General features: G+C 50.0%; 1 protein-coding gene across 2 annotated transcripts in view; it reads left to right on the top strand.

Annotated features, from left to right (window-relative positions):
• Window positions 1-23,926, top strand: part of SHROOM2 (shroom family member 2) — a gene marked incomplete at its 5' end in the record, with an annotated part of 128,343 nt that overhangs the window by 8,671 nt on the left and 95,746 nt on the right. The window lies entirely within an intron of this gene.

The following is a 23,926-nucleotide window of genomic DNA, read 5'->3' as shown; positions in this document are numbered from 1 at the left end:
GGAGTTGGACCCGTGGGAGTGGCAGAGACACCGTGCTCGTTTCCTCTTCCTTGCGGACACACTGCCGGACTACATTTCCCAGCGTCCTTTGCAACTAGTGGTGGCCACGTGACAGTCCTTCCCAATCAAATGCAGCCTGCCGTACTGTCCGCCCTTTCTGCCTGTCTGGAATAAAGGTGGCCCTAGGACACAGCCTTATCATGGGTCCCTGAATGACAGGAGGTTGCCGCCCAGGACACGTTTCACCTCCCAGCAGTGCCATTTCAGGGGCAAGAAACAGGCCTCCGTTGTGTTTGGGCCGTTACACGTTTCTTGCATTACTTACTAGAAGTAGGCTGTTCTATCTAACAGGTGAAATCGGGAGCGGAATCAAAGCTTTCCTTTTAACGGACACACCTCGCTTGAAGAGGCTGAAGGTACCGTGCTTCACTTAGACCCGTACAGGAGGGAATGGCTATTTACTTTGCAGAAGGAATCACCGTGGGTGTCCAGTTAGCACGGGGCTCATTTCAGAAAATGAGACCTGCACGCCCCGAGTTTGGGCTGCTTCCCACCTCCGCTGTTTCTCTCGGCTGATAATTTAACGTTAACCCTGTCTTGCTCTGCCCCTCCCTGCAGAAGGTTGCCTGGAGCTGTGCAGCGGTGGGGCCAAGGCAGGGACATTCCCCAGTGCAGAGAAGTAACCTTCAGGTAGTGCTGGCCAGAGAGGAGGGTGGGTGGCCAGCTGCTGGCGTCTGTCGGGGTGGGGACCGGCTTGAATTGTTCCTTCCTTAACCTTGGTTAGAGTGCAGGACGTGTTGCCTGGGAGAGTCACCCATTGAATCCTCACCAACAGGGCTGCCTTTATCAGATTAATTAATTCCAATCTCATACAGCAGACTGTTTCCCCCCTGGAGGAAAGGGGAGTTAGTGTAGGGTCTGAGGAGGGAGAGGAGGCCTCTTCCAGAGCCTGCACAGCTGACGTGGCTGTGGCCCCGCTGGCCCGGGGACAGGTAGCCCTCCCTGACTGTCAAAGGACACGAAGGGACTTCTTTGCCTGTGGCTTGCAAACGCTTAAGCTGACGAAATTCTACTTCTGTCTCTGTTAATTGTGCGTGTTTGTAAATTTGTAAGCACCGTGATATTTATCGGTGCTAATTGTACGTAGGCTTGTAAATTAGTAAGCATAGTGATATTGTTTTTTCCTGTTGTAGAAACATTAGCACCTTCTTGGAAACAAGTGAAAATAAAAGAAAAGATTGATCAGTGGCCCAAAACATATAATAATGTTATTTCTGGCAGTATATGTAGCTATCTTCCCCCCCTCCCCCTTTCTGTGGAATTCTCTTCTTTGCATGTAGGTCTAATTATTAAAATGCTTGAAAGTAATTCTCTTAACTACAATATTGACAGTGTTTGGAATCAGACTGTAGCTTAAGCGAAGCTTAATTTTGTGTATGCTACTCGCAATTTCAAAAATGACATGTTATTGTGGAATATATTGAGTTTTATCATTTAGCTTTTGCTAGACAGACATGAAAAAACAATCCTAACTTCTGGAAAACTGAGTATTTATATTGGTCAAATACGTCAGTCTTTAAACAACTATGTGCTGTTTTGGGTATGTGTAAGCTTTTAAAAAATGTTTTCCTTACTGTTTAGATGCCCTGACTATTGAATGAAAGTTTGGAAAGGAAACATCTGGACTTGTAAAAGATAGGCCTGCTGCTGCTTGAATCATAGGTATTTTGTATGCATTTGAGCACAAATATCTTCCACAGCTGATGTCACTAGGGTTTACAAGCTGGGGGTGGGGGTGGGGTCGAGGGACTTTCCATTCTTCTTCCCCGTTTTCAGTGATGAGTGTTTTGGAGAAAACTTATTACAGTCTCCTAGCACCCTGCACAGTTGTGAAATTTCACCCCCAAAAGTAAGTTTTACATTCTTTGCAGGTTCCTGAACGTGCTCCTTCTTGGGCCCCGAGGTAGGGATTTGGTCTGCTTTCACAAGAGGTGAATTCACAAATGACCCATGCTGTAATTGCCATCTGAAAAAGGTGTCTCATTCTCCTGAAAAACCCGTTGTTTCACTTTCTTTCTGACCATCTCACGTGTGATCTTCACTGGCTCGTTTCCTTTTCAGTCTGCCACAGTGTTCGTTTCTTGAAGGTCCTTCCTTGACCTCTTCTCTCTCACCTGGGAAGGGGGGGGGGTCTCTTGTGCTCCCTGGAAAGAGGGAGTGTGGACTCTCCAAGTGCAGCCCCAGCCTTGGCGTGGCCTGCCAACTCCTCCCTTCGCTTCTCGAACTCTCTTCCTGCATTGCCAACCTTATGCATAGGTTTATACCCCAAATCGAGCAGTCATCCTTCATGTCTCTCTCTCCCCTGACCTTCCACAGCCAATTGCTCCCCAAGTCCTTGGCAGGCTGAATGTCTTGGGTTTGTTGCTTCTTTTTCACGCCCATGCCAGTACCTGCATTATCGCGTGCCTGGACCGTCACTGTGGTCCCTAACTTACACACTTCCTCTGGACTCTCTCTCCTGGTGTCAGATTCGAGACCTCTAGCAATGCAGGTGCCACAGCGGTCATTGCCGTCTCACGCTCGTGTTGGAACTCAGTAACGGGAACAGTCAGCGACTGTTATGTGACACTGTAGCTGGGTATAGAAGGTTCCTTATCTTTTGGCTTCTCACTATTTCCCAGCCTTTCCGTGTCCTCTCTCCTACCTTGGTCCTTAGTCCTGCACTGCCCATATGGCTGCCACTTGACGTATGTGATTGTCGAGCAATTGAAATGTGCCAAGTCCAAAGTGAGATGTCCTGCAAGTGAAAATGCACACTGGGTTTTACACTTAGTCACAGAAAAAAGGGATATAAAGTATTGATAAGTCCTTTATATTGATTACATGTTGAAATGATAATATTTTGGCTCCATTGGGTTAAATAAAGTCTATTATTGAAATGAACTTCACAAATTCCTTTTAAAAATGCTTTTTAAAATGTGTCGCCTACAAAATCGAAAGTTACGTGTGTGGCTCTTGTCATATTTCTTTTGGCTGGTTGTGCTGCAGACTCTCGTTAGGCAAAGTGTGGCCCCTGGATGAATAGTGTCAGCATCCCATTGGTGCACAGGAGAAATGCAGACTCTCAGGGCCCGCCCCAACCCTGCTGAATCAGAATCTGCATTTTAACAAGAGTTGAAAACATTCAGATGCACTCAGGTCAAGTTTGTAAGTGCTGCTTCGAGAGCTGTGAGCTGGTCCCCAAGGTCCTGTGTTGTTTGAGGCTTTCAGAGGTTCTTTGTCTTGCTTTCTGTCCGAGACATTCATAGTTACGTAGCTGTCTTTGCTCACATTGCACGTCCCAGGCAAAGTGGCCCGTGGCCTGCCCTTCCGCAGTGTCCCCGTGGTGCCTTTTGTGGACCTGTCTCATCCAGGACCTCGCAGCATTCTTGAGCCTGATTGACTGGGACAGCCCGAGAGAGGGGACTGGCTCTCGTCTGTTCTGGTACCCCAGTACATGTTTGGCACGTAATAAAAAGGCACCAGTCAAGTGTCAGTCGTGTAACGGGGCCTGTCTCGTGCTGCTGCTTTGCTTCCAATGTGGGACTTTGGGGACCAAGGGCAGAGTACCTCTGGGACCACGCAGGTCATGCAGGGAAGCTTTTTCGTGAGCCAGGGCCAAGGGGACCTGTGGGGAGGCCGTGGGTGCAGGGAGATTTAGGAAAGGACCTCTTAGGTGTTTCGAAAGTCAGTACAGAATGACGCTTCCTGGGTGTCAGAGCACGCAAAGTGGCAGGAGCTGCAGCGTGTAATGTGCAGTGGCAAGAAAACCAGAACACGGAGCCATGTGAGTTCTGCTGTGACCTGTACGGAAGGCGCCTCTGCCGTAAAAGCGGGGAAATCAGGCAGATGTGTGGGAATCCTGAGATGAAAGCCGCTGCTTCTCTCTTTTCTGAATTGCTTGGAGCATGGCTAGTAGGGCCCCACTTTGTCCTGAAAAGGCAGCTCACGCATTTTGTCTCATTTCCTATTTCGAGGAAACCCTGCTGAAGCCCCGTGGGGGAGAGAGGGCTGTCCTCAGTCTCCTTCACCTGCTCTCCTGGGCTGCATTTCCCCATCTTCACAGCTTCCAAAGTCCCTTTGGACGCAGAGTTCAGTGTCACAGGGAGCCAGTGAGTGTGGAGGAGGCAGAGTCCGCCTCTCGATCAGCCCGGGTGACACCTGAGCACGGGCTGTGGCCTGAACACGCCCAGGCCTAGCGCCCAGGGCACGTTGTCCTGTGGGTTCACAGACTGGCCGGGCCTGACTTCTTTCCCGTCCTTGCGGACCTGACAGCTTCCTCGTCTCCCGGTCTGAGAGTTTCTTCTGGCAAATCTGGAAGTGGTTCTGCATCTTGCCAGAGTAAAGTGTGCCCTGCAGTGGCTGAGGAAGCCCGCTGCGTGTGCTGGGGTGGCTGGAGATGGGGGGTGGGGAGGCCGGCCTGTTTTTCTTTTCTCTTGAGTTTAAAACATTTTTTTTTTAATTGAAATGTAACTCACATGCCATCCAGTTCACCCTTTTTGAAGTGTACAGTTGAGTGGTTCTCAGTATGTTCACTTAGTTATGCCACCATCACTCTATCGAATTCTGTCTAAATGATGACTGTTTTCATCAGCCCCCGGCGCTCCCCCCACCCCAAAGAACAGTGCCCATTAGCAGTCACTCCCCATCTCCCTCTGCTCCGGGCAACCACCAGCCTTCTCTCTGTGTCTATGGACTTGCCTGTTGTGCACATTTCATACAAACGGAATCCCACAGTATGTGGGCTTCTGTGCCTGGCTTCTGTCCCTCAGTATAATGTGTCTGAGGTTCCCCCAAGTGGTAGGCTGTGTCGGGAGTTCATTCTTTCTTATGGCCGAGCGTATCCCATTGTACAGTGTTTAGTCGTCTGTTGATGGACATGGAGTGGTTTCCACTTTGGACAGTTAGGAAGAATGCTGTCCACATTCACAGGACAGATGCTTTCCGTTCTCTTGGGTACTTTCCGTGCATTTTGAGCTTGTCGTGCATACACCGAGGCGTGCTGCCTGTGATTCCAGAGCACGGGGCATCGTGCCTCGGACAAAGAGTAGGGTTGGTCGTTCTGGCTTTGGGGCTGTTTAAACGGAATGAAAATGAACAATTTTAAAATCTTAAAATCTTTTAAAATCTTCAGACGAACAATTTTCAGAGCACATGGGATATTTGTCTTAAGGACAATATGTAAACGAAAGGGCTGTGTGCCGATAAAACTTTATTTACAAAAGCAGGAGGCGGGCAGGGTTTGGCATGCAGTCCCCAGCGAGCAAGGGTTTTCAAAGGAGGGTTCCCAGACCAGCAACTTCAGTATCACCTGAGGACTTGTTTGAATGCAAATTCGAGGCCCCCCACTCTAGGCCTACTGAACTCAAAACTGGGGGGTCTGTCGGTGGGGAATTGTCCCAGCGATTCTGATGCTGACTCAACTTTGATACCGGCCTCCCTTCTAGTTGCATTGGAATCAAGTACAAACCCTCTGAAACACTGGTGGCTGGCGGCCCAGGAGTCTGAATTTCAACAAGGAGTTCGGATGGTCTTACGCACAGGAAATAAGAAGCAGCTTCCAAAGCAACGCTTCTCTGGACCTGTAGAGGAGCCATGGAGGCGGCCGGGAACTTCCCCAAACTATAGCCTGGACTTGTGCGGGTGGTTAGGGAGAAGGGGGTGGATGTGGGAAGTTGGGGTGGGTGGCCTGGTGTTACCTGAAATGAACTCTGCCCGGAGTCTCTGGCCCCAGAAGGTGATTTACTCCTCCTAACACCTCATGTGTGTCCTGAAGCCACGAGTTCCTGGAATTTCAATCATGCCCTTCTGCTCATCACTACCGCACGCCACCGACGTTGGCCAACGCGTGCTCAGTATTGGAAATGCAGACAGGTGGAGAACGTAACGTACGGTCCGTGGTATCAGATGTCCGGCACGGACGAGCACGTGGACCCAGAGGAGACGGGTGGGTGCCCGGCCCCGGGAAGGAGCTGCTCACGGGCGTGGGCTTTGCTGTGGGGGTGAAGAAAATGTCCTAGAAGTAGAGGCGAACGTTGCACAGCTCTGAGTGTATCAAGCCCATGGGACTGTATGTGCACTTGAAAAGGGTGAGTTGTATGGCATGTCAGTGAGAGCTCACAAAGCTGTTATTTAATAGGAGGAAAGGGGCCGAGGTGTTCTGCGTCATTCTGGAATTGCAAGGACCTTGCCGAGAGGAGCCAACCAGCAAGACTCCGTCCTCTGGGTGGGTGCTGAGTGGCCCTGCAGGCATGTCACAGGGACTGTGTCTGTTGCTGCTGGCTCCCACCCGTGAGCAGGCAGCCAGGGAGAGAGTGTTTGCTCTTCAGGGAGAATGACCTCTGGCAGCTGGGGAGCCGCTGTCCCCGCAGGTTAGACGAAGGGGAGAGGCCTCGGTGCACGATGCAGGCCGGAGCCCAGGCCTTGCTCCCCGACACTGGGGGCGATGGAAGGTTTTAAGTGGGAGGTGGTGGCAGGGCGCTCTCTGGCAGCAGAAGGTCAGAGGGTGCAGGGGTGGGGGAGGAATCGGGAAGACTTGAGCTGCTGGTAGTGACAGAGAAAAGTCAAGGAACCTGACTGGTTCCCCCACGGCACAGTAGGTCCCACCTGGCACCTGGATGGAGGGTGCTGGAGACGACACCTGACTAAGGCATATGGCTGCAGGGCTGTTGCCTCTCCTATCCCACCCAGTGGAGTTCAGGGCTGCAGGGATGGGAATCCCAGCTCCGAGATGTAGGTGGCGCCTCCAGAAGGTTCTGTGGAGGGAACAGGTGTGTCCAGGGCTTGCCTGGCTCTTGTCTTTGCACACATGTGGTTGGGTGATGGGTAGGCATTGTCTGGACACGCTCACTCAGGTGCTGGGCGTCTCCCCATGGCACCTGCCCTTCCCAACAAGCACATGGCTTGCTCTGCTCCTAAGTGTGTGTTTTCCATGCCCGGTCCTATCTGCTTCTAAAGGAAAGGAAATGGTTGGAAAAATAGTCCCTTTTCAGAGTAACAATAGTGAAAAGTAGTATCTAGTTAAACCATCTGAGTCACTTTGACTTAAATTGTCTGCTTTTCACGAAACATGCATTAAAGTAAGGATGTCACAAACACAGGTAGTTGACTTTCTCTGAAAGAGAAGATTAGAATCTTTTTCCTTTTTATTTTTATTTATTTATTTATTTTAATAACATGCAGCCAGCAATTCCTGGTGGGGATTAAGTGTTCTAATTTTGATTTCAGTAGGTGAAGAAGTGACGAGATAGCTGAAGGGTCATTCATCCCTGTCACGAACAAGCCATTATGAAAAGTGTCTATGTGCAAGTGTGTTCACTGGTTTAAGGGTTTACAGACCATGTGTAGAAATGACCTCTGCTTAATAGAGAAGGTCATTTAAATATTAGTCTAATTGGGACAGAGAATGGGCTGAGCTGCCTGAACTTTGGGGACCCAGTTCCAGTAATAACTCTGCAGTCCAGACTTGCCCCAAAGCTGTGGCCCTGTGGAAATAATATTCACCACCATGAAATGGGAACTCATCAAGTGAATCACCTGTGTGATTTTGCACAGGTTGATAACCAGCTGTCTGGTTATGTATGTGACTATTTCCAAGCCAACAGCGCTCTAGAATAAAAACTAATTGTTATGTAATTAAATAATAATCTCAGAAATTTCTCGTTATTCTTAATCATCATGAGACTGTATTTGAATTGTCCCCATAAGTAATGAGAGTTTATTTTTGTAGTCTTGCCTTTCATTCATATAAAATTGTATAGTGTGCCATGAAAACATCAGGTATGAGTTACTTTTCTTGGAAAGAGGCAGGATATGAACAAAGCTATTTTTCTTTTTTTACTTTGTCTTGTTTTTGGTAGTAATCATGAAATCACGTTTCAGATTTACATGGAGAAGCAGCATTTTGGGTTTAGGTGAACGAGGTTAGTACATCCTGGGTTTCCCCTCAGATCTTTTTAGTTCAATTGTTTAAACATGAAAAGATCATTGATTTCTAGTAAGAGAAAGGAACATATAAGTTGGGATCCATCAACCTAGAGATCATTGATTGATTCTCCCCTCCCCCCAGGGATAATGCATTTGGACCAAAGTATTTGTGGGAAACCTTTCCTCGCTAGCCACCGAACTCAGGGCTTGGAGTCCAGGCTGCAGGATAATTCTGGGTAAGCCATGCCAGCCAGGGGCCAGCTGGACTGCTGAGATCCCAACACACAAGAGTTCTGCCCTTGGGATCTGTGCAGGGTCTGAGCTGGGCTGGGCCCATTGATGTGTCCGTTTCGCCCTATTACGACACTCCATTACGTCATACCTGGGGAGGATAGGGGGACATTCCCACACAGCTCCTGCAGGGTGCACCCTGAGTGGTCGCTCACTGGGACCCCAGCTTCTCAGACTTCTCAGCGTCGGGGAGGAGGCCACGGTTTGCTTTTGCGAGAGGAGTGGAGCAGTTTCACTTCTTTTAATGAAGCATCTCGTTTTCAGATGTCACAAAATCAAAGCGGGAAAGATTTCTCCTGGATGCGAGTTTACTCTTCATACATCGGGAGCTTTGGAAAAATAACCCTTGAATACCAAACTGCAAAAGTTGTGGAATCACAACCTTCCAGTTGTGCTTGGAAGAGCTTTAAAGGGCTCTATCTAGAAAATGTAAGTCTGAAAAAAAAAACAACTTCGCAGCTCAATAGTAAAGAAAAAAAGTAACAGACCGCTCTTGGAAAAATACGAAAGAAATCACGAGGAATGTGTTTTAAGCCCGTGACATGCGCTGGGGTAATTGCCCCATCACTCCTTCTTCCCAGCACACACCATGTTTCATTGTGTAATTAGTCCTTGCTTCAGGAAACCCATATTTGTACCAATGATCCCATGACAGCATGAAATTTTAATTTTCACTTTCAAAGCTTTTTGGGTTCTCAGAAAATGTGAGGATTTTTCAGTGTTCTGTTCCCATAACCTCAACTGGAGATGAGCACGTGAACGAGCTGGCGTGTTAAAGGTACGCGCTTGTGACTCCTCCTCCTTTTCCTGTGTTTCTGTCCACACTGGTGAAAAGGCACCCTCGTATTGCCCTGTCTTCCGGATCGTGGATGTTAGGACAATCTGCCCAGCCCTTGGGAAGTGGGCGCTCTGTGACGTTTATTTGTATTATTATTTTTTTTACAGTATATATGTTTTATGGGAACTTACCTTTTTTCTTTTTAAAACAATTTTCAATTACAGTTGCCATTGAATATTATATTAGCTTCAGGTGTACAGCATAGTGGTTAGATGGTTATACAACTTATGAAGTGATTCCCTGAAGAAGCTCGTTCCCACCTGGCACCCTACATAGTTATTATAACATTATTGACTATATTCCCTTTACATCCCCGTGGCTATTTTGTAACTACCAATTTGTACCTCTTAATCCCTTCCCCTTTCTCACCCTCCCCCCAACTCCCTCCCATCTGGCGGCCATCAGTTTATTCTCTGTATCTCTGAGTCTGTTTCCGTTTTGTTTGTTTGCTTTGTTTTTTAGATTCCACTTGTAAGTGAGATCATATGGCATTTATCTTTCTCAGTGTGACTTATCTCACATAGCATAATGTCCTCTAGGTCCATCCATGTTGTTGCAAATGCTAAGATTTCATTCTTGGTTATGGCCAAGTAATATTCCATTGTGTAAATGTACCACAGTTTCTTAACCCAGACGTAGTTTATTAGACACCGCATGCTGAAGCTGTATTCCCGGTCCCATAAGCAGGGAGTGTGTGTGTTACATGACGGGAGTACAGTACTGTTACTTCTTACTCACTGCTCATCCACCTTGCACGTGCCGCTTACCTGGAGACCTTGAGCTGGGAGACGGGCATTTAGGCTGCACTTCCATCAGAACCCTTTGGGCGACTCTAGTGCTTGGCAGAATGGGCCAGGGTTCCCCCGGGATCCTCAATTTGCCCAGCGCCTGACACGCCTTAGGTATTGAATGAATGTGTTATGCATTGACCTCCGTCAAAGTCAAGGGTACCTTTTTCTTCATGTTCATTTTCCAGGTTGGGTTTTGCAAGCAGGTGTGTGGTCGTCAAAGCCACGCTTTGTGAATAATCGAGGCTTATACATCACTGCGTGAGTGACCCACATGGAGTAGACTTTTGAATATGAAGGGTTATCGTAACATCTGAAGTTTACTCCAAATAACCTTTCATTAAGAGCTGTCATTTTCCTTTTCAGAATTCTCTATTCCTAAGAATAACTTTATTTTCAGCTCTCATCAAGCATTTCAAAACCATAACAACAACAAAATCACTCTAGACATGCTCACCTTTCACAGGATGTGCAAGAGTTGGGAAAACTCACCCCAAAGCACCAGCGCTTCTGAAATGTGGGCAGTGCTAAAGCATGCTGAGCCTTGGTTGCTCTGTGCAGCTTCTAAACCCGAGTGCAGACTGACTCCTGGAAATGTTACTGTAGGCCTCCGTTATACAGAGGAAGGGGGATGACTTTCCATTTCCTCCAGCACCGTGGATTGAGACCCTGGCTGCACATTTGAATCACCGGGGGGCTTTGAAAACTCGGGATGCCTGGCTGTAGCCCAGACCACTTAAGGCAGCAGCTCATGGGTGGGCTCAGGTGTTACTCGTTCTGAAGCTCACCAGGAGATTCCGAAGGTACAGCGGAGGGCACCATCACGGGCTTACATTTTTGCCTTAATTCATGTTGGTGTACAGACAGGCCCCAGGAGTTCTCTGCAGAGCTCAAGAAAAAAAGAAAATCAGTCCATCTGGTCCTGAACAGGTGTGTTTTCGGAGCCTGAGGAGGCCATGTTGGTTCCCTGTGTGCAGTGGAGCAGGGTTGGGCTTTGCCTGGGCTCTAGTGGCCAAGGGGTTATGAGAAGGGAAGGGCGCAGCCTCAGTGCTGAGGCTGGAGTGAAGGGCGGGGGGTTTAAACCAGGAAGAGAGAGTTGGGGTGATGAGCTGTTTCGTGGGGTACAGGCCACCAGCTGTGGCCCTGTGGGCGCCAGGCTCAATGCTCCACAGCAGAGATTGTCTAAGTCGTGGCATGAGCCCCCTCAGAGCTGGTCAGAAATGCAGAGTCTCAGGCCCCTGCCTCGACTGGCTCATCAGAAACTTGGGTGGGGCTCGGGGAGCTGTGTTTGAAGGCCCCTTCAGGGGGTCCTGAGTGTGGGCTCACGACGTGTGGGAACCGCAGCTTTCTACTATATATGTTTTCTCATTTGTTCCGCGCGCCTGTTCTGTGGAAGTGCTTGTTTGTGCGCATGGTCCATCTGGGCAAATCATTATTCTTTCACATGTTCCAGCTTTGAAAACTGAGGCTGAGGATATATGAGTCTGAGTTGTGAAGTTGGTAGATGGCAGAACTGGGAGCTGAGGGCGGATGGGTATCCCCTTGGTCCTGGAGGGGGGCTTGGGCCCTTGGCGACGCTCATTTGCAAGTCCCTGAACTCCAAGTTGTTCACCTTTACTGCATCTATTTCCAGCGGATCAGATGAAATAAGGTGTGTAAGTGTGGTCAGTGATTGGTGTTAGATGTTTAGCATTTATTAGGTTGGTGCAAAAGTAATTGCGGTTTAAAATGTTAAAAAAAAATTGCAAAAACCGCAATTACTTTTGCACCAACTTATAAAAGGACCTTGTGGGGTCTGTGGAGGGTGGCTTTGTCTTTCTACTTCATGCACAAACCTAGTGCTTGGGTATTTTTTAAAAAAACAAAATCGTGGGCATGTGTGTACACATGTATACCTACTTTACATGTGTGTGCACATGTAAACCTACCTACCTTTTACAACTGGCAAAGCAATGGTTGTTTCCTTGTTGAACAGGCAAACAACAAAACCTCAGCGAGGTGTAGCACAAAGACCATGGAATTATGAGGGAGAAAACCGGGCTCGAACCCCTCCCTGTGGATGGACCTTGGACAGTCACTGAAAAATCTCTGAGCACAGTTTTCCCATGTCTATACTCGGGAAAATGACAGTTGATGGGGTGGTCTGAGTAGTGGGCCCAAGTGTTGTAGAAACATCACAGCAATTCTGGGGGTGGCAGTGGTAGCAACTGCTTTCCAGATGTCCTGGGAGTAGGTGTGGCTGTTGTGTTTGGCCACGAGCTCGTGAGCGGGGTCAGTGGTGGCAGAGCCACCCAGACACGTGCTGGGAGAGGTAAGAATGGGGCCACCATTTGCGTGCCTTTTTGTCCTCAAAGTGACAAGAACATGTGGAGAGTCCTAGGGGTAAAAGGTGGGGAGCCAGTCGCTAGTAAGAGACCCCAAAGCGCACAGAGCCTCAGGGTTGGGCAGTTACTGTTGGCTGAATAAGAAGGAGAAGCGAAGAGATTTCTGAAGCGAGCATCTACGTAGAGAGGGTGACTCCGGTTGGAAAAAGCACACACCTGTTCGTTGCGGCAAAGTGCCCTGGATACGCGGATGATGGCCTTCCAGCCGGGGTCGCTCCCGAGGTGAGTTACTGTGCATTGTTTGCAGGGGGAGAAGTGCACGGCGTCGGACCTAGCGCAGTGTGATGCGGGTGTCATGTCTGGTTGGGGCACGTCCTGACCCTGTGTTCTCCAGGATCATTAGTTAATGGCCTCAGAAAATCCGTCCGGTTATTTCAGACTCTCGGTGAGGGTTTGGACCTGGGAGAGGCCGGGTGAGCCCTTCTCTGCGTGTCCTCAGGGAGCGTAGTCCGCTTGGTAGGAAGCGGAAAGCCCTCAGACCCGGGTGGACCAGCACACGTCCCTGTGACCAGTCTGGGGCACGCCGGATGGCCAGAGCGCATGGCTGGGCAGGCTGGCTCAGCGGTGAGGACGCGCTTTACTCAGAAGGGGCAGGGGGGTCGGGAGCGGGCCCAGCTAGTGAGATGGGCTCTGGCAAAGCCCGCAGGAGCCGCACTGCCGAGCAGATGTGCGGCTGCGAACCGCGCGCGTTAGTGTGTGGCGTGGCCATGAGTCGCTGGCTTTGCTGCTGCTCGGAGCTAAGGTGGCATTGCCCTGGGGCCCTCCCTGCCCGACCGCCGCTCCGAGCCAGCCCGGCCATGCGGCCTGGCGGCTGATCCCGCAGGTGTTCTCTGGTCAAGGGCAACACAGCCAGTGCTTGTGTCTCTAGTTTCGTGTCTAGGCTGTTGAGTCAGAGGGAGGGTGCCGACTTTTCTGTCCTGGCTCCCAGAGCAGAAGGGTTTTCACGCGACTTTGTACTTGCAGATGAGAGGAGAGGGTTGCTGGCACCACAGGGAATGTTTCCCCGCTACGTACGAACAAATGGTGCCGCCTGGCAAAGCGAAACCACAGGCAGTCCTTGGCTCTGTTTACTGGGGAAGGACACGTCTGAGCAAGGCTGCAGCCTCCTAGAAGTCTCACGGAGCACTCCTATCTGCCCGCCTGTGCCGGCGAGTTCCTTCTCACTGTAACAGAGCTGGACGTCCCTGGGGACCCCGCGTCCTGCCACCAGGGGTGTGTCACTGATTGCCCATGGCGAAATGCAAGCAGCTCTCTCCAGTTTTTCTCTCTGGCTGGCGTGTTGACAGTGAACCACAATCTCTCCAAGACTGAGAATTCCATTCTGTGTTTTCCCGGTATTTCTGAAATGCCCGTCTTAGATGACAGTTGAGAAAGTGATTCAAAATATTGGGCAATGTTTGATTTCCAACTTTTTCTTTCTTTTTTTACATTTTTTTGGCTGAAGACTCTTGTGGATCTCCGTATGCATTTTTTACCCTCCCCTGGCTCCCACGGACCTCATCATTAGAGACGTCATAACTCTAAGCACTTAGTTACCGAAGAAGACTCACAAAGGGACCCACAGGCCCATTCAGATGTGCGTCTGGCTATCGGAACAGAGGACTGGAGGAGAGCCAGAACTATTTTGGATGCAAACCACACACAGCATAAATCCACACCCTCAGTGGAAAAAAGCGTGCTGCACGGACTCACCCAGCGGGGGAGTCTCAAGGATACGTCAGGCGTGATGCGCAGCACATTCCTTGGCCTCATCGCTTTATCTGGGGACTGTGGTGTCCCTTGCATGGGTGGAGTGCTGTCCCTTGTCGGGAGTGGGCTGGGGTAACAGGGCATTGATGGGAAAACCTGCAAGGGAGAGATGGTTTCCTCAAGAGGAAGGAATGCCGGCTGGGAAAAGGACGTCTGTGCGAGTTAGACTTAGGTGTGGGCCCTGAGTGCACTTAGTGGGTCTCTTCTCCGGAGCAGTGTGTGCACAGTAGGTGCTTGCTAAGTGGGTGTGGGCCGGCATACTGCAGTGGATAGCACTGCGTTGACTGCTGTGGTAGGGGCTGCAAGTTCTTAAACTCAAGATCAGTCCAGGGTCATCGATGAGCCCTTCTTAAAGTTGCCCGCTGTTTCTCCAGTGCCCTGGGGCGTCGCTCCCCAGTCCTCTCTCCACCTGCTTTTGTTTGTACAAACCGTGTCACTTCCTCTGTCAGCTCTGTTAGCATCCATCCATTTTCCCTGCCTGGTAGGTCTCATTTCTTAAAGTCACACCCCTTTCCTTTCGTCAGGTGTCATCTGCAGACCCTCATCACATCTTAGGGCAAGAAGGGATTTCTGGTTACACCGCTTTGTGTGGTGGAGACAACAGCGAAGGTGAAGGTCTCTCCCCAAGGTCACAGAGTTGGTTTACGGCAGGAAAATGTCTAACTGAACATAAGGGCGCCTGAAAGAAGGTTTGTTTGGGGCTGTTTCTTTAAAGAAAATTTATATGGATGGTACAAAATTCCGTAATTACCTCCAAAGTGTCATAAACAACCACCATCATTGTAGCCCTGGCGTTCAGAGATTCATGCAAAATAAATGTAGACTTGTTTCCTTGGTATCTGTTTATTACATGGTATTTTTTCTACTTAGAAATTTTTGGGCTGACAATAGGAAATTATGGGGGTGATGTTTTTTTTAAACTATTTATTTTAAGTGTGTTTTTCCAGGACCCATCAGCTCCAAGTCAAGTAGTTGTTTCAATTTAGTTGCGGAGGACGTAGCTCACAGTGGCCCATGTGGGGATCGAACCAGCAACCTTGTTAAGAGCACCGAGCTCTAACCAACTGAGCTCACCGGCCGCCCCGATGCTTGGTTTTTTATTATTTTAGACTTTATACAGATGTTTCAGGTTCACAATAAAATTGAGAGAAAGGTGCAGCTGTGACGTATACACTGCCTGTCCCCGTAACAGCATTCCCTGTTATCATTGTCACTCATCAAAGTGGCATGTTTTTACCAAGAGTAGACCTGCATTGACACGTCACTGTCTCCCACAGTCCACGGCTTCCACTAGGGCTCACTCTTGGTGTTGTACGTTCTGTGGGTCTGGACAAGTGTATGATGACATGTGTCCAGCATGACAGTGTCACACAGAGAAGTGTCACTGCCCTAACCGTCCTCTGTGCTCCATCTGTTTATCTCTCTTCCCACCTAACCCCTGGCAACCCCCGATCTTTTCACCGTCTCCATAGTTCTGCCTTTTCCAGAATGTCACAGAGTTGGAGTCATACAGCAGGGAGCCTTTTTTCGTGCTGGCTTCTCTCCCTTCATAAGGTTCCTCCAGGCCTTTTTGTGGCTTCGTACTGCATTTCTTTCTAGCGCGTGCACGGAATCAAACGTTTGATTTCGAAATTTCCTGTGGAACAGAAAATTGTTCCTACTTATGGAATGAAGTTTTGATATGTATTTTTTAATAAATAAAATGAGTTTTTTGCTCCTTCCCACCCCCCACTGGTTCTCCTCCTACCTGGACTTCTAAGCAGCTTCTCTCCTATCTCCAGTTGGTCCTGCACAACGTCCCTAAAAATATTGTCACTAAATAATGTCACTTGAAGAGGACAGCTGTCCTCTCTGTTCTCTTCCTCTATGACTGCGGGTTTATCCACGTGTCCCCACGAGTTGATCTGTGCCTCTTATCTATCTGTACGTTCAGTCCCTTGGGAGCCTTCTCTTCCTGCGCGGTCAGCTCCGTGCTTTCTCTGTGCCTGCCCGCCGGGTACTCGGGCCCCTGTGTTGTGCTCCCCACCTACCCGCACTGGATAGAGAAGCTCCCCTGGGGCAGCAGAGAGCGGAAGGGAGGAGGTGAGTGAAGAAGGTGGCAGGTAGGTAGAGAGGAACAGGTAATGCGGACCAGAGAAGCCGCCAAAGGAGGGAGGAAATGCCACAGGGGAATCACAGTGGCCCAGCGTCTGCATGTGCAGGTGCCCCAAAGGACCTCTTCTCTGCGCACTGGCGGGACGCTGCCTCCCTTCCCACCTCGTGACTTTCCCTGCGAATTCCCAGGTGGTGTGAGCAGTTCCCTGCACTGCCTTGGAGTCTTCTCGGGAGTTAGGACGCATCAACGGGAAGAAAAGGGAGCCCCAGGACAGAGCGTGCGAGTATGAGTAGGGTGGGCGTTTTCTCATTAGAGATGAGCAGAAACAGGCCCTGCATGCAGACACACAGCGGACATGCTGCTTGTGTGTCCCTGGGCCGGCAGGGCCTGTGCCTGGGCTTCCTGTTGCCGAGCCTGGCGAAGCCGGGAGGAGGGCGCCGTCTGTGGTCTGTGCCTGGTTCCTGTGGAGCTCACGGGAGCTTGCCAGCACCCGCGGCGCGAAGCACCAGGACGTGCCTTTAGAAGACGGCTGTAGGGTGTCCTGCTCAGCCAGTCAAGGTCACCTCTGCCCATCCTGGTTGGTTCCAAGGCCCACAAAGTCTCATGGAGAACTTCCCTGCGATGGAAAGTAGGTTTTATCCTGTTAACTCTGGAAACAGCTCACTGCATTGGGAAAAACAAAATACCCATGTTTACTGTAAATACGGTGACCTAATATTTTCATTTCAAAACAGAGTCAGGAAATGTAACTCCAAACACCACTCCTTTCTCTCTTGACAGTTGGCCTCAGGTAGAACGCCTGACTTAGGCTCTGTGGTTGTTTGAAAGACCTGGAGTCCATGGGAAGCAGGAGCGGGTGGTGTCTACGCTCCTGGATTGTACATGGCAAGTGATGTCTGGGCTTTAGTCTGTCTGTCTGCCCGCCCCTCCTGTCCCCTCCCTACTCTCCTCTCCCTTCCCCTCCCCTCCCCTCCCCTCCTTTCCCCTCTCTTTTTCTCCCCTCTTCTCCACTCCTCTGACCCCCTCCTACTCTTGGGCCCCAGTTCCTTCATCTCTCTCCTCTTTTTCCTTGACAGGGAGCGCAGGTGAAATACCTAAGCACAGCCAGCCTCAGTTTGCACATCTGTAAAAGGGGTTGGAAAAACCCCACCTTGCAGCATTCTTTCCAGAATCCGTAAGACCTGACCTGTTGCCCGACTCCTAGATGGTGCTCAACAGATTGGAGCTAAAATTGCTAAGAACAGCTGTGCCCCTCGATGGGCGTTGGAGGGCACATCTGCCCTCCTCACTATGTCCCTCTTTCTCCCTGCACTGTCCTCGACCATGTTCACTTCCTTGTTTTCTTCCTCTCCCCCTCCCTTTTGTTTCTCAGCTTTATGCAGGTATAGGAGTTTGAATCTATACGATTCACCAGACTTGGGGGAGAATCTCCCCTGCTTGTGCGCCCCTAACCCACAGGTTGTTGTCCCTTGAATAAAGGAGAATGAACTCTTTTAAAAAAACCCGCCGATTTTAAGTGTATAATCCAGTGACTTTTAGTAAATTCAGAGTTGTGCGTGTATCACTAGAACCCAATTTGGGGCATTTCCATCACCCCCAAAAGATCCTCTGTTGCCTTTAAGCCGTCACTCCCAGTCCCCAGCCCTGCCCAGGTAGCCACATGTCTCCTTTCTGTCCCTATGGGTTTGCCTGTTCTGGACACGTCATATAAATGGAATCACTCATACCCGCTGTCCTTTTGTGTCTGCCTGTTCATACCGAGCATCTTGTGTTCAGGGTTCATTCACGTTGTAGCGTGACCACGTATCACTTCTTTTGCTGGCGCCTATTGCGTTGGGTGGACAGATTCCGTTGTTCATTCATTCGCCTGTCAGCTGATGGACATTTTTGTTGTTTTTCATGCCACATCGAACAATCGGTGCGGGTGGTTCCCCGCCTCCCATGGGCACCCCGGGAGGTGGCCAGACTTTGTGGCCTGGGGCAGGTGGGTCATGTAAGTCCTTCAAGTATCAATTCCATCACGTGTAAGCAGGCTTTTTTTTGTTGTTGTTGTAAATAAAATAGGATTGTTAGAAAAGCCTAGTAAACCAAGTATTTGAAAAATGTGTTTCATGTCGTCTCTCTCTGACCTCAGGAAGTAACTCTGAATTCTTATAACGTGGAGAAAAATCCCCAGCTTCATCAAACTGACAAATAAATGATCTGGGCCTTCTAAGGGAGCCATATTCTCCGTTAGGCTTCCTCGAGATAAAATGCTGGGCGTGCACATGCCCCGTCTTGCCTTTTGAAAGTTGCGGAATGTGGAACCCACTTAGAAAACGCTCTTCCGGTAGAGGCGAGTTTCAGGGTGCTTGTGTCACAGTGGGCGGTACCCTGAGACAGAATTCCTCGTCCTGTGAGACTGTTTTCTTTGTGGCGTGGAGCCGGCGCGAGGGGTCAGACACACACCACCCTGGGCCCCTTGGGCTCCAGCTGCACTCTCATGGGGTCACAGTGTGGCAGGGCCCCCAAGTCCTTGGTGGCCTGGAGGCGTGTCTTCCATTAGGCCCTGCAGTTGGTCCACCCAGCCTAGGACCAAGGGTGACCCTGTCCCTGTGTGCAGGCTCAGGCCTCTGGGCGATGGGGTCACACTTGGTCAGAAGAGCTGGAATTGGGTGGTCACTTGGGGACACTTCCTAGAAAGCAGGAGTGCCGAGTGGGTCTGGATTTCAGGACTGGAGCTAGCATCTGCTGCCTGACCCCCAGGACAGCTGCAAACTGCTTTGAAAATGCCTTTTGTTTGCCTGTTTTATTGTGGTCTGTGTGTCTGTCAGGGAGCTCCGGGACTTACAAACCCCACACAGAGCACGTCGTGACTGATGAGATAGAAGTGACTGATGAGATAGAAGTCGTTAGAGGAATTTGCATGAAAGTGTCTAGAATAGAGGACAGCTCTTCCAGGTAGATCCTTGTTTCTTTTCAAAAAGGAAAGTCCAAGGGAAACCTACGCCCCCCCAGAGGTAAGCCAACAGGAAACAAAAATCCTCAAATAATACAATCTTAAGACCCCCACTTCATGCCTCCCTGTGGAAGACATTTGCGTACGATGGGCGAAGAGGGCTGGCACTTTCTCCAGAGCCGCCCACTAAGATGCAAGGATGCCTCTTCCTGAGGGGGAAATCGGAAACCCAAGGAGGCCTGGATGCTTTCAAACCGCGGCGTCGTTTTCTTGACTGAAATTTCAGCCGGTGGCTCTTGGTGTGGGGATAGGTATCTTGAGCAGTATCAGGTTACACGGAATATTAATTATTTCTCTCACTTCCTAACTGGTGCGCTGGACTCCACTCGCCTCTGTGTGTGTGTGCTGTGTGCCAACCGGTGTTCGTTTCCATAGCGACAAGATGGCTTGGGGGAGGGGGAGGCCTTCTGCTGGTCCCCGTCTGTGGTTTGGGCGCAGTATATTACGGTGGTTGGTCACCTTCTCTCATCATCCACATTCCTCCAGAATCTGGCCAGCAAGGGAAGCTTGTTTCTTAAACGGGCTCGTCCTGAGGTTCGGGGCTTCCCTGTGGTCCTAACCCTCCAGTGAACAAGCGACCAGGAGAGTGTCTGAAAACTGCACCTGAGACCCCGCATCGCCTGATGTGCTTCTTACCCGGGTAGAACCCACCCAGCAGGCCACGTAACAGCTCCGTCCGAGAGTGCGCGCTTGATTCCCATCTTCAGTTCTCGGGCGACTATGTGAGAAAGCAAAAACTTTAACCTCAGGGTTAGAATCTGCTGCTACTATTTTCATAGTTCCTAAATGAAAACAGAGTCAGAATTCTGTGCAGTTATTTAGAACATGGAATATTCTCCAGCAATTCCAGCTGCTGTTTATGTGGGGTTTACAAGAGGGCACATGCTTATAATTTAACATAAAGTTGCATGTGCAACATAGAGGGGGAAAAAAAACGAATCGAGAAGACATCAAGATGTTAAAGAAATGTCTTTTAGTTGTGGAATATGGGTGAGTTTTCCACCCCTACACTTCTTTGTACTTTCGTATAATTTAAAACTGTTCTTTGGTGAATAATTAATCTTAAGAAAGCATGTAGATGTGTCCAACTTACTTTTGCAAAACATGGCTTTTCCAACGAGGGTGACTTGAGGACTGAAAGATTCGTTTCTCTTTTAAAAATTCTTTGTCTCTTTCATGGCAGTGAATAGGGTACAATCATATGTACGGAAGGATTGGCATAATGCAGAACATGTAGTATAAATGATGGAACGTACCGTTTGATGTCTTTAATGATGTCTTGAATTCCTAGGACGGGAAAGACAGGACTGGAGACAAGATCCACTGGGGAGGTGGCAGAACCATAGCTTTTTAGTGCCTTGGTCTGCTGTGTGCCAGATGCATGATGCCCCTGCATTGTCCCTCACCCTGAGGGACGGGGTCAGTGCCCCTTTGCCTTGCTCAAGGTCACACAGCTTCCCAAGTAGCAGGGACACCTGAGTCTGGCCTCGCTGGGCCGTTATTCGGAATGAGTTCTGCACGGACATGGAGAATTGACCGTAACAGGCCAGAGTTGAATCTTTTCTGTTCCACCTCCCTGATGCTGAGGGGTGTGCACGTGTCGCCTGGTACAGTAACCTGGCAACTTCTTTTTTTTCTTTTTTTTTTTTAGATTTTATTGGGGAAGGGGAACAGGACTTTATTGGGGAACAGTGTGTACTTCCAGGCCTTTTTTTCCAAGTCAAGTTGTTGTCCTTTCAATCTTAGTTGTAGAGGGTGCCATTCAGCTTCAAGTTGTTGTCCTTTCAGTCTTCGTTGTAGAGGGCACAGCTCAGCTCCAGGTCCCGTTGCCGTTGCTAGTTGCAGGGGGCGCAGCCCACCATCCCTTGCGGGACTCGAGGAGTTGAACCGGCAACCTTGTGGTTGAGAGCCCGCTGGCCCATGTGGGACTCGACCGGCAGCCTTCGGAGTTAGGAGCATGGAGCTCTAACCGCCTGAGCCACCGGGCCGGCCCTCTGGCAACTTCTTTAATAAGCATTCTGTGTTGTAAATTTCTCTTATTTATGACTTCCCAAGTTTCTTTTCTTTCTGTTCTTGCGAAAGGAATATGAATTTTGGGAGTTTGGACCATTTCTCTCTTAACCTACTGTTCTATTTAATGGTTGATACATTTTTATTTAAAGTAATTCCTGGGGTGGCTGGATGGTTCAGTTGGTTAGAGCGCCATGCTTGTAACTCCAGGGTTGCCCGTTCGATCCCCACATGGGCCACTGTGAGCTGCGCCCTCCAAAACTAGATTGAAACAACTATTTGACTTGGAGTTGATGGGTCCTAGAAAAACACACTTAAATAAAAAGTTAAAAAAAAAAAAGATAAAGTAATTCCTGAAAGTCCGAATGGGATTTGGAGTAATTTCTGTGAAATATTCTGGTGGTTTTTTTCCTTCGAAGCATGGCCAGCACACGCCTCTACGAGGGCCAGGCACGCATGCGATGTCTGCATGGCACTTCATCCTAAACCGGAAACACCGTAGGCTCCTAAGGGTGAGTCAGGGTCCCCTCTCTCCTCCTCTCCTGAAGCCAGCGCCTAATCTGATGGCACGAACGCCTGTGGTTCAGGGCTTTCAAAGGGATGTCTCCCCACCCCCACTTCCTCTCCAGCAGATGAAAGGGTGGAGGGTGATGCCCCAGCAGCTTGCGCCTGGCCCTTTGGTTTCCCCAGAAAGCAAACGGAGCCGCCTCAGGAATGCCGCCTCACAGTCCACGCCCCTGACATTCCACACCGGTGCTGAGGGCGGGAGCCCTGCGTCTGTTGGTGCCGTCTGTCTGAGTGTCTGTCTGGCCTTCCCTCACTCACCTTTTCCCTCCCTATCCTTTCCTGCTACCTCTCCTGCGGGTGGGGGTGGGGTCTGTCTGGGGAGGGAGGGAAGGAAAGAAAGAAAAGTGGAATGTGTCCCCACTGCTTCCACTTTGCCCTTTGGTGGCACCATCCTGCCCATCCGGTGGCTGGGGTGCCGGCTGCCTGGCAGGGCTCCTACTCCACGGGCGGCCCTCGGGCCCCACTTGTGGGGAGCACTGGGGCTCCTGGGCTCTCCCGGCCAGTCAGGGGGCAGTGCTGGTCCTGCATGGCGCTGGTTTTACATGGCCTGTGCACACACTTTTTTACTGTTTTTCCTAAAGCTTATGAATGACACTCTTACGACAGAGAGTTGTACAGCCAGCCCCAAGTTTCTTGTGTCCAAGCCGTTTCTTCTGCTGGTACCTTGTGTTCCTACAGTACCTGTGTTTCAGTCACTGAACCAATGTAGACACATGATGGCCAACTCAAGCCCGCACTTTGTTCCGATTTCCTTCGTTGTCCCGATGCCCTCTAATGTTCTGGGAGTCCACTGAGCCCCCTGTCGCCAGTGGCTCGTGTTGGCTGGGACCGCTTCTCACACGTTCCTTGTTTCTGAGGACTCTGACGGTGGGGCATTTTGTGGACTGCCCCACGATGGGGTCCGTCTGACACTTGCTTCATGCTTAGACCCGGGGGCGGTTCTGGGTTTTGGGAGGAAGACCACCCAGGTAGAAGACCGTTCTCATCACACGTGATATGTTTGTTTCACTTTGATTTTCCAAGTTTTCTGAAGTCTAGGAATTAAGTTTTTTCCCCCCCACAACTCCTGTGCCCTGGAAGTTTTCCTCTGATGACGCTTCCTTAGGGGAGAAACACCAATGAATTTCCTTCTGAAACTGTTTTGGCAAAGAAACTTGAACAAAATATTTTGGGGAGGGGTTGTGGAGACAGGGCTTTTAAAGAGATAATGACGGTAAATAAGGCTTTAGGCCAACCTGAGTGGTGTCCTTCCAAGAAGCAGAGATGCCAGGGCTGCTCATACAGAGGAAAGAAAAGCCGCGTGAGGACACAGCAGCCGTCTGCACGCCAGGGAGAGCGGCCTCAGCCAAAGCCAGGCCTGCCGACTCCTCGGTCTTGGCCTTCCCGCCTCCAGACCTGTGCGAGAATACATTTCTGCTGTTGAAACCACTGTCTGTGGAATTTGTTCTGGCAGCTCCAGCTGGCGAGGACAGGTGCTGTGTTACACGTAATTCAGCGTCTTTTGCGGTAATTGTCTTGGACAGGGAGGCCCGCTAAGGGTGTCCTGTGGGTGTGTCATCTTACTCTGTGCCATCCTGTACCCCCAAAATAAATAATTTAGGTTTCAGAAGCGTGTTCGAAACGTCTCGGTGAATTGATCTGCTGCTGTGACCGTCTTATTGTCCTAGTCTTGAAAGTTGTCAAATCTTATATTACGTTGGCATTACAAGCTAATGTATTTCTCTAGTGCAAGAGTTGGCCAACGATTTCTGGGAAGGGCCGGGTAATCATGTTCTAGGTTTTAGGGTTGGGGCCACATGGTCGCTCTGGCAGCTCCCCGACACCACTGCTGTAGGTTGAAAGCAGCCACCAATGATGTGGACACGAATGGCCGTGGCTGTGTGCCAGGGAATCTTTATTTACAAGAAACGGGCAGCAGCCAGATTTGGACCCCCGGTGGGAGTTTGCTGACCCTGGGCCCATTGCGAACCTATATGGGATCATTACTCCGCTCCCCTGCTTTGCTTGGATTTTGTTTTTGTTTCTTTGCTTTTCCAGGAGAGTCCACCTCTGGATAGGTTTCGTTTGTTCATTTGGCAAGTATTTAGTGGGTCCCCACCCACTCCGTAAGGCGGCTCAATGTAACAGCACTGGGATGCTGACCGAGGAGCAGCCCCAGCGATGAGGCGAGCGCCCCTGACCCTGCGGTAATGACTAGACTCGCTCTGAAATTGCAGGGGCGTCGTTTGAAGCTAGCATTCC

This window comes from Rhinolophus hipposideros (genome assembly GCF_964194185.1).
Source record: "Rhinolophus hipposideros genome assembly, chromosome: X".
NCBI lineage: Eukaryota > Metazoa > Chordata > Mammalia > Chiroptera > Rhinolophidae > Rhinolophus > Rhinolophus hipposideros.
The sequence above is the reverse complement of the archived record's forward strand: the minus strand, read 5'-3'. Positions and strand labels throughout refer to the sequence as shown.